The sequence below is a fragment of the Vombatus ursinus genome, unplaced genomic scaffold (genome assembly GCF_900497805.2).
Source record: "Vombatus ursinus unplaced genomic scaffold, bare-nosed wombat genome assembly UNPS02014812.1, whole genome shotgun sequence".
Classification (NCBI taxonomy): domain Eukaryota; kingdom Metazoa; phylum Chordata; class Mammalia; order Diprotodontia; family Vombatidae; genus Vombatus; species Vombatus ursinus.
In genome coordinates, this window is record NW_020954590.1 from 60,549,826 (window position 1) to 60,561,740 (window position 11,915).

General features: G+C 34.7%; 1 pseudogene; it reads right to left on the reverse strand.

Annotated features, from left to right (window-relative positions):
* Positions 1 to 927: 927 nt before the first annotated feature.
* On the reverse strand, positions 928 to 2,289 carry LOC114053966 (annotated as a pseudogene).
* Positions 2,290 to 11,915: the final 9,626 nt, after the last annotated feature.

The window sequence follows — 11,915 nt, forward strand, 5'->3', positions numbered from 1 at the left end:
ATCTGACCAAACAAATATTCAAAGAGCCACAAAATGTTATGAGCTAAAAACAATCTAATTCAACTCCCCCAATCTTACTAAAGGTGAGTGATTTGCCCAAGGTCACATAGCTGAGAAACTGAGGAGCTGAGACTAGAAACCCAATCCTTTGAATCTCAAATCAAATGCTTTTCCCATCCTATAATATGTATTACACCAATATCTCAGTCTTTGTCATTAGGTTGATTCCAATTTTTCACAATTAAAAATAACTGTTATGTATCTTTGAAAAGATTTTTTTAAAAAAGGTTCTTCTTAAAGTATATATTCCCTATAATGGAATTCTTGTGTCAAAGAGAATGTTTTCACTATAGAAACTTGCGGCCTCAAAGCATCATATAAATGGTAATTATTATGACTTTATTCAAGCACAAGCCTACAGTTTTGTTTTCTTTTTCTTACTTTTTTCTTGTTTTCTTTTTCCTACAGTGGCCATTCCAAGAGGGTCTAAGCTTTGCTTATGATAGTGTTAAAGTGGTTCCTTTTCAGCACATCTGCTACAGAGCCACAAAAAGGGACAAGAGTTACTAGTAAAATACTTTAACAACCTGGGAGTTCCTATCTGGATACAAGCACACATTAATGTATAAAGGGATCCACATTCTTATACTGTATTAGCCAAATGGATCTGAGGTCAAGAGAATTCTTCAATTTGCTAATGCCTCTCTTATTATAATCCCTAAGATTATCTTACAAAGTTAAGGTTACACAAGTAAAAGAATTACAACTTGTTAGGAGAAGAGGGTCTCAGATCTATTGCAGTTTTCACTAAATGGACTACTTGTTTAAATTGTAAGGTCTAAAGTATAAGAAAATATATTCATATTGACCAATCAAATATAGATAGAAAACTCTAAAATTCAGAATACAAAAATCATGAATAAAAAATTACTTTTGCCCTGAGCCATGCTGTAATCCCAAGAGAGAGCCATTGTCATTAAAGTCCACAATTGGATTTTCATCAATGTCTAGTTCATGGCTCCTCTTCAGTTTAGCTGGTTTATATTCAGGTGGCTCCTCCTCACTCTCATCTCCATCCTTACTGTTGCTGTATGACACTTCTTTGTTCCTAATTGTTCCAGAAGTCTCCTGGGAATTTGCTTGATTGGTACTTCTATTTTCTGACAAATTCCTTTTCTTGGTTGCTCCATCACATGACTCACATTCATTGGAAAGAGTGCACTGTTGTTCACTGTTAACTTCACTTGGACATTGACAATCACTTGAGTTCAAGCAGTTGAGTTCAAGCAGCCATTCTCTACTTCCACTGAATTCAAATTTATGTTGCTAATTCCATCAAGTATTTCCTCATGATGCTTATCATTTGTATTTTCTTCATAAATTTCCTCCTCACTTTTAGTCATGGAAGCTAAGTCCAATAATGATCCCCTTGTAATGTTACTATCATTTTTCTCATCCATTTCTATTTTAGACACACAATTATCTGTATCATAACTTTGTGAATAATCAAAAGTCCACCCCTGACTTTTCCAATATTGAAACTGTTTCAAATAACACCAGTAAACATGACTATAATGTTGTTCCCATCTTTCCTTTGTCTCAAGAGAATTTCAAAGTTCAGTAGACAATATTTCACTTGGGTGTTTTTCTTGCCAGCTCTGCCATAACAATCCTTCTCCATACTCACTCCAATACTTTTGCCATTTCTCTGTAATTTCTAGTTTTGGAGGTAATACATTTTCAGTAGATAATTTTCCAGTTTCTACTTCTTCCCCATTTTGAAGTTCACATGTTCTGGTTTCCTCATACTGCTCAAAGGCTGAAGATGGACCATCTGACATTAAGTGGTCATCATCTTCATGAATCTCTTTCCATGATTCTTGCAGAATTTCATCTGAGTATTTCTTTTGAGATTTTTTCTTTTTCTTTTTAAATTTTGTTTTTTTATTTCTCAAAATTCTTGTGAGCAGACAAGCCTCCAAATTGAAGGGGTAGTCCCATACTTCTCATAAGTTCAGCCTCTGAATCCAGTTCAATTTCATCTGATCTCAAAACACTACCATTCTCCAATTCTATGGTCCTATGGGAATGATGTTCCCTCTCTTCTGTGGCTTGTTCTGTATTACTGGTATCACTGCCTTTAACATAGAACCCTTTTAATCCTAAATAGTACAATTTTCGATCCTCCACAAACGCCCTCTAGCAGAGGCAGAGGATTTTTAAATCTTCCTCCAGGTCTTCAATGAATAGGACCATTTCCGCCACGAGGCTCCACTTCCGGCACAGCATCTCGCTCTGGTGCCCGCCGCGCTCGGCCTCAGAGACCCCTCCTGCCTCGGGCCCCCGACACGCGCCGGCGGCGGCGGGCCGCCCTCGCTGCTCGTGCCGAGGCCGCCCCGGCTGGGGTCGGGGGTGGGCTCGGGAGAAGGGGGATCAAGCCCTTCCTCACGGGGTGTGGGTGTGGGTGGGGGGAGGGTCAGGCCTCCCGGGGGTCGCTCGGCAGGGAGCTCTCGCACACACCGGGGCGTGGGGAGGACGCAGCTCCGGGGGCTCAAAAAATAATTGTAATCAAACTATCTATAAAAGATTACACATGTAGAAAAGCATATGTTTGGTGATCCAGTACTTATTTCTCAGGCTTAGTAACTTCCACCAAAAAAAAAAAAATGTTCATTAATTTTAATTAGAATTGTGGTCAGATCTGTCCTGTTGCCAAAAACACAAACACAGACAATTTATTCACTATTAGCATTTTTTCCAGTAGTACGAAAAAAAGTGAATGAATCAAAATTATCTTATTCTTCTTGAATATCAACTCACTTTTTTAGAAGGTTGAGGATAGGCTTTCTAGTGAATAAGAAAGGAATTGTAGTCATTATTTCATTGATGTAAGAAATTATAACAAAGTAGATCAATGTCTTCTTTCTATAATTTATAAAGAGGTGCCTAGAAAACCAAGAGCTTAAATAATTTACCCAAGGACACCGAACCAATGAGTTAGAGGCAGAAATTAAGTCTAGCTAGATCTTCTCAAGTCCAATTCTCTATTATGGAACATTGAATATCTTGCTGAATAGGGGAAAACAATTAGTGGGGCCTTATAGAAAGAATGTTCGTAGGGGAAAAGGGTAAGTCATGTTGGTCAAGTTAGAGTTCAGGTTTCCCAACCTAAGGAGTAAACAAGAGTTGTGAAGGAGTTCATAGCACTGGCACTAAGATATCATCATAGAGTAAGTCATGGAAAATAGGGAGCAGTATGTGTGAAATGGGGGATTTATTTTTTTCATTTTTCATACAACTTCTTTGCTTGAGACAAGAATGTCCATGCTCACTTTTTTTTTGGTGAGGCATTTGGGGTTAAGTGACTTGCCCAGAGTCACACAGCTGGTGACTGTTATGTGTCTGAGGCCAGATTTGAACTCAGGTCTTCCTGACTCCAGGGCTGGTGCTCTATCCACTGTGCCGCTTAGCTGCCCCAATGCTCACTTTCTACTTGGACAATATCACTGTGATCCTAGCCATGGAACACCTTCACAGATAGACTGTTATGAATGAATAGGATGTAGAAAGAACTCTAAATAAGGGGCAAGAGGTGGTAAAGCAGGTGTAAAGTTGTAGGTTATCTAGCCACAAGGAATCATACAGCTTTTATTGATTATTCAGTTGTTTCAGTTGTGCCCGACTCATCATGAGCCCATTTAGGATTTTCCTGGCAAAGATACTGGAGTGTTTTGCCATTTATCTCACCAGCTTATTTTACAGATAATTACACTGAAGTAAATAGGATTAAATGACTTTCCCAGGGTCACATGGCTAGTAATTATTTGAGGCCAGTGTTGAACTTAGGAAGATGAATCTTCCTGACTTCAGGTCCAACACTTTTTCCACTGTACCACCTAGCTTAGGCAGTTCCAATCTTATCATATTGGAATCCAGATTGGGAAAGGACTCAAAGATGATCATGATGTAAAAGCATTAGCCCAATCCTGTGAGGAAAGGGAAGTATAGAAGTAAATACAGTATTGTTCACTGTAGAGAAAATAGTGATTCAACTAATATTAAGTAATTAGTTAACTATTGATTAATTACACAAATGTGTTTAAAATAGATTCTGGTGGTCACAAGGAAGAATAAAAGATATGTTCTCTTTAATAGCATATTTTTTGAGACTAAATCTGTATAACTTTATTAGTAGAAAGAACTCTGAATGAAAATTAAGGAAGTTCTCTCTAAAATTGTAGATTAGCAATTGCCCTGCACCTTGTAGGGCTTAATGGATGGATCACTGGGCCTGGAATCAGTAAGACTTTGAATTCCATCTGGCTTTGAATACTCAGCTATATAACTGGGCAAGTCACTTAATCTCCATTTGCCTCAGTCTTCTCAAATGTAAAGTGGAGATAATAATAAATCCAACCCAGAGGCTTGTCATGTGGATCAAATAAAATATTTCTAAAACAGCACAATGCCTGACACATAGTTGGCATTTAATAAATACTTGTTTCCTTCCTTAAAGTCTTAGAGAATTCTCTGGGACACCATAGGGTTAAGTGACTTGCTCAGGATCATAAACCTCTATGTTTTAGTGGCCTTAAACCCAGATCTTCTTGACTTTAAGTTTAGCTCTTTATCCACTACACTTCACAATTAACCAGTTTCTCATGAAATGTATAATTTTCACAAAACAAAATCTTAACAAGTTTACTTAGGATATGTGGACTTTTCTGGTAGCGGTAAAAGAGTATAATGAAGTTTTGTGGATAATGACATTACTTAGATTTTTTTCTTATTTCTTTATTCTTTTCTTAAATAAAAGAGTAAGCAAGAGAACACGTGCAGGGAAACATGCCCTTTTTGAGCAGTAGGAAAAGTGAACTAGAAAGATATTTTCAATAGAGCAGAAGACAGTCCTTGATGTTGATCTGCACTGAAATGCAAGAGCAAGAAATTTGAGCCATAACTAAATATAAATCCCTGAAGGTCTTTTAAAAATTATTAGAATGTTGTTATTTTATAAATTGTTCCCCAGACTCTGCTCATTCCATTCTTCATCTGATAATATGTCTTCCAAATTGCTTTTACAATAAGCATATTATAACAGGTACTGAACAGAATTCTTCACTCTGCATCATTTCATATAAGTTTTTCTATATCTCTTTGAAATAATTCATTTCCCCATTTCCTTCAGCACAATAGAATCCCATCATAATCATATACCATAACTCATTCAGCTATTCATTGACTGATAGATAACTCTTTAGTTTCCAGTTCTTTTTTTTGCCAGCACAAAAAGAGTTATTATACATATTTTTGTACATATAGGACCTTTTCCTATTTCTTTGATCTCTGTTGGATATAGGCCTGGCAGTGGTATAGACTGGATAGACTGGGTCAAAGGGCAAGCACTGATAGTTACTTTTTACTAAAAAATAAGTTTAGTGTTTAATTCCAAATTGCTTTCCAGAATGGTTGTACCCCTTCACAGATCCAGAAACAATGTATTAATGTGCCTGCTTCACCATAGACCATCTAACATTAATCATTTCTATTTTTTGAAAATTTTTCTAGTTTGATGGAGATTGCTTTAATTTGCATTTCTTTAGTTAGCATAATTTGGAATACTTAAAAAAAATATGGCTTTAGATAGCCTGGGTTTCTTCCCTTGTGGATTAACTGTTTACATACTTAGACCATTTGTCAACAGTGGAATAATTAATGTACTATTTCATAACACATAATGAAGGATTTAATTTCATATTAAATTACTTGCTTAAATGATTCATCTGAGTATAAATCAAATCATTGATATTAAGTTAACATAATGCTGAATTAAATCATTTATATAATAATTAAAACATTTATTTGATTCTCACAACAACCCTGTACAGTTTAGAGCTGTTATTATTCCTATTTTATAATTTGGGAACTGAGGTTAAGGGAGACTAAGTGACTACCAAAGGTCACACAGCCAGTAAGCTTTCAAGGCTTCATTTATGATGATCTGATTTATACTGAGGTAGGTCAGTATACTTGGATATTAAGTACTCTCTCTCACTGATCTAATAGGTGAAGCCAATGTGATTAAATAGGAGCTGTAACATTTCATACATTGTTCCTGTTATGGTGCTACTTACTGCACATCATTCTTTACCTCATGGTATAATATATAGTGGAAAATATACATTCATTTTAAATTATAAACTAATAATGCAAAGCATAAGAATGAGACTTTTGTTTTTGCTTTTGGCATAAAAAAATCATTTACTTGACATACTTTTAGGACTTAGAACTTCGAATTCATAAAGCACTTAGCAGTCTTCAAAGAAGGAATATATCCCATGAGCAGAAAGGCTTTCTATGTGAACATATGGCTTAGAAAAATAACAAGGGTGACCATTAACATGTAATTCTTAACAGAGGGACTTACCATTTTCTTCATCTGCTTCTTAGCCCTTAATACTCTTGCCTTAGCATATGTCTACACTCAGAGATGAATAAACTTTTGTTAACATATATCATTCTAAATGTACTATTTTAAATGAAAACTGAGATAACTGAAGCCTTTTTTCCCTTTTTTCATGAGTATGTTATTTACCTTTAAATAAAATGCTTTCAATATATGGAATTTGGAGCATTTTAATAACTTCAAAGCCTTAAATAGGATCCTCACAATTGTCTTGTTCCAGTCAAGTTTCATCCTATCATTATAAGGTCATATTGGGGTGGGGAAGGAGGAGGATTGGATATGTGGAGCGAGCAAAAGGGAGGAGTAGAGAATAATACTAAGGTTGCATAGCTAGGTACCTACGAGGATGGTGATGCCCCTGTCAGTAATAAGAATGTTGAGAAAAGGGGAGGGTTTTAGAGAATAGATGATGAGTTCTGTCTTTGCCATGCTGAGTTTGAGGTACCTACCTGCCAATGTTCTTTATGCACTATTTTTTCCATATGTCTTTATCCCATAATTGAAACTAACTTCCTCATTAGATGTGAAATCTCTCTCCTACAGGAGGGTTTGGATAATATCTATTTCTCCCCTTTTCATTAGTAACTAAAACAGAAATGTTTAAAGGCAGAATTTTGCCTTTTGTGATACCATGATGTAACTGAAACACCCAATTTAATAATCAGTTTCTTTTTAAAGAATTCAAACACTACTGCTGAGATTTGGGAGAGTATTTAATTTTCATAAAGAAATTTTATTTTTATAGTACTATCTACTTTTATAAATGATATATCATTACTATTTAAATTTGAAGTGAGAAGATGAAATCTCATGGTTACTTAAAATTCTGATTTATATCCTTCACAGGAAGACACAGTATTTCCCAATAAATTAAATCCAACACTACTTTGGGAATTGTTTCTTGTGCCAGCCTGAATGTTCCTGATGGTAAGCTAAATGAGTCAAGTATCTTCAGGTATATTGTGGCATTTCTAGCTCACAGGACAGTTTCTGTATCCACTGAAGTTCATTGCTGAATTTCTTTAACTCAACAGGGTCATTAGCCATAGAATCTATTTTTTTTAATTATTATTAAATGAGATATTTTAAAAATCCAGTTATTTACTTAGATTTTTTCTGTGCCAATGTTATTATAGTTCCCTTTCTATGACAAAATTCATATTCTAATTACTTTTGAAAAAAACTAAGTGAATATAGCAGAATATATACTTCAATTTTATTCCAAATTATTGAAAAAAATCACAAAATATTTTTTCTCTATAACTTCTTCCAAAGTGCATTTAGCTTTTCCTTTGTAGTTTCTTTCTGTTGATTTGCTATTACCTACATTTTTCCTGATCATTATTTTTCACATGGTCTCATATTATTTTATTATTTTGCCACAGAATTTTTGTTTCTTATATTTTATGCAAATTATTTAAGGCATATTTTGAGACTTAGTCATTATCAAATTTGAAAACAATCAGTGATTTAACATGACTAATATGGAAATATGTTTTGAATGATTGCAGATGTATAACCTATATCAAATTGCTTACTGTGTGAGGGAGAGAAGAGGATAGAGACTGAGGGAGAGAAATTGGAACGCAAAATTAGAAAAAAAATGTTAAAAATTGTTTTTACATGCAGTTTGGAAAAAAGAAAATATTATTTAAAAAAGAAAACAATCAGTTATTGCTTAGTATTTAATGGAAAAAAAAGATTGATTTTAACTATATGTGCACTTGGAAAAAATACTTTTTTGCAGGACTAAGGCTATTTTGTTCCTCTGGATAGTACACCTTTAAGGACATGGATGCCCAGAAAGTATTGTGACCATTATGGAGAAAAAGCACACAAGTTGATAATTTCTTGGCAATTGCAACATATGAACAGAACCCATTGATGGCGCTCAATGTTGGTTAGCCCTTTTATGAAAAGACAAGACCTAAAATCACATAGAATTAAAAGATAGTGGATAGATTCTTGGGTTGGATTTGAAGATGTGAGTTCAAATTCTGCCTCAGATATTTTCCTGCTGTGTGACAGATAATAAGTTACTTAACCTTTTTGTTCTTCAGTTTCCTTATTTGTAATAATTTAATGGCCTCCAAAGTCCCTTCTAGCTCTAAATCCATGATCTATGTTTTACGTGAGTGCATTATCGCTAGCTCTACAGAGACCCCCCCCCATCTTTGAGATTATGAATTTCACAAAATCTTAAAGTGTCAAATATAGAATTCAGGCAGATTATTATGTTAGTCCATCAATATATTATCTTAGAGAGATACTTGGGAGAGACAATGAATTTCACCCAGAACTGAATAAGAAAAAGAAAACTTTACATTGGGGAAATTTCACAATATTTTCAATGATGTAAACTGATCATTCCATCAATCATGCCTCTTTTGGTTTTGGTTTTTCACTGAGACTCATGGAACATCACAACCTTGAAAGAATCAAAATTGAATTGAATGTAGATCATGTATGACTATAGTTTGGAGTAGGTTAGAATGAAATTACAGTGAGAGATACAGACAGTTTGAGAGGTATCAATATCTCTGAAATAACAAAATAACCAGAGAAAGGTCCCCAGTATACTGGATGGATCTCCAAAGGAGGATTTGTGAAGATAGGTAAAACTTGTCAAGAAAGAGAGGAAATAGATGAATTTCATATGCATATGTGATGAGAAACTCAGAACCAATGAAAGCAAAAACTGCTCAGTGTCCTTAAATACATGAAGGACCAAAAAAAAAAAAAAACAAAACTCGTTCTATATAATTTTTTACTTAATTTTCCCGTTTATAATAGAAATAACAGAAAATTAATGTCTGGTCTTCTGAGAAAGAGTCTTTGGGAATTATTTAAATAACTTTTGGCTAATACCATAAGCCATATTTACTAATGGTTTATGTAACTTGCAAATGATGCAAATATTTTTTCCCTTATCAATATTGAACAAAACATCAGCAGTTAAAACCATGCCTTAACTCAAAACTGTCATTCATCTATTTGAGGCATTCCTTAGCATAGGCTAATTATGGTTGTTAGTTTTAGATAAATGCATTTCCAATCTCCCCATAGCTTTTAAAAATAAGTTCTCCATATTCAATTGCTAAAAATAATTTAAATGATTCTATTAAAATTGTCAAAAACAGAAACCTGCCTTAAGCCTCTGTAACTTTGATTTATATTTTTCTTAATATTTAGCTTATTTACAGTTAATAAAATGATTATGCAACAGTATTACAGTGATGTAACAGTGGCCCCCAATGGTCAATTCAGTCAAATTGCACCTACCAACTTTGACTTAGTTTTTATATACTAGTTTTGGGTTTTCTAGTCCAGTTAAACGTCAGATTCCCTAAAATAACCATTTATTCAAACAAATGAATATGATGTAAATGGGTAGAACCTGATTACTGTCAAATCCTTTAATGGATAACTAACATACGAAAGTTCTAGATGTCATCAGTGGCAATTCAACTGTGATAAATAACACAATATATACAGAGAGTTCTGGCTATAATACAATTTATACAACAATGGAGTCGTCACATTATTTTGTATTATTTTTTTTAAATTTCCATTTACTTCTATTCCTTTTCAGAGACTAGGTCACATTTAGCATTCTGTCATTGCAGTTTGTCAGTAACATAAAGTCCATCTTTCTATCAATAAGGAGAAATATAGTAGAATGATTTCCTTAGAATACTTACAGTTGGTAAAATTTTGGAAAAAGCAAAGACTGCTGCCCCCCCAAATAACATTACTTTGTACTCTGATTTCATCATTTAAATGAAACTGCTTTCTTTAAAGTTATCAATGATTTCTTAATTGCTAAATGTAATGGCCTTTTCTCAGTTTTCATCCTTTTTAAAGCTCTTTGCAAACTGTAATACTGTTAGTTTTGCTCTCCTGCCAGATACATTTTCTTCTCTTGGTTTTTGTGACACTGTCCTCTTCTAATTCTCCTACTACCCATTTGACTATTCCTTCTCAGTCTTTTCTGAGCATCTTCTCCAGTTCATGCCTACTAATCACAGGAACATGAGAGCTGAATCTCCCAACATTTCTTTTCAAACAATTTTAAAATAATGTGTCAAATCAAAGTCTGGAATAGAACAACCAACAAAATGCCAGAGTGAGACATTTTTCCAGGCTAAGACAACTTAGAAGGTCAGAAAACGAGGTCTGTGACACTGGGAAGGGGGCTGACCCAGAGCTAAATGAAATGGCAGTCATGTGAGCAGTAGCGGCAACAGTTTTGAGAACTCTCTACCCAGAGATTATAAGGGGATTGGATAACTGGTCAGATAGAGATTACATGGGATGCTTTCATGGCTACTGGACACAGGACCAGGCACTGCTTACCAACTCCATTGATCATTAACCAGTTCCAAGTTTCATTTGCAGGGCAGAAAACAGAGCTTGAATTCATAAGAGAAAAGGGGCCCAGATTGCAATTCCAGGGAGTAGAGTGAGCTGGGGTTCTAGTTCTTGCTGGCAGTTCTAGGGCAGAGAAAGAAGCCCTAGTGCCTGTGGTCTCAAGGGAACAGGAGCCCTTCCTAATTAAGACCATACCAGAAAAGCAATGACAACACATCTCCCTACATGACACTATCTTGAAAACTTACAGACTCCAAAAACTAGCTGTGAAAACAAGAAGGTGAAAAAGTCTGAATCTTGGGGCAATGACACCTTCCCCCTGCCTCTGGTGAACACACATACACACACACAAACACACAAACAAGTATATATGCCTATATCTATAGATATAGGCATATATACATACACACACATACATACAACTATCTATGTATACATATACACACACTCTATCAATTTCTTAATTTATATCTCATTATATAGTTATTTGCATGCTTTCTTTCCCATTTTAATGTGGGAGTCAAGGTTATTAACAGCATTTTTACCTTTCTTTATATCCCTAGCAATTAGCACAATGTTTGGTACATAGCAAAAACAATAAATATTTGATCCACTGATAATAATTTTTGCTAATCCCACCCAATACCTCTAGCACCTATGCAATCCAAAAGATACCTGGATGTTACATGACCCAAATAAATTGCTATCAAGTAGTGAAATTTCATTTACTTGGAATTTAGATGGATTCAGAGGACAGAAAAAAGAGCAATGAATAGTAGTTACAAATAAATAAATTTAGATTTATATTAGGAAAAGTGTCCTAGTATTTAAAGTTGTCTTTAAACAAAGAATGGATGGACACCAATTGCATATGATTTAGAGAAAATTCATGTTCTGATATGGTTTAGGCTGTAGTGGTGTCTAAATTACTTTGGGTCATCAATAATTTTTATATATTTCCTTTTGCAGCAGCAATAGTCATGCATGTGTCCTACTTATACTAACTAGGCTTTGCTTTGGTTTGGTCTTGATCACATAAAAATGGATTAGTTTCCTCATCTTCACTTCTCTAAAGGAG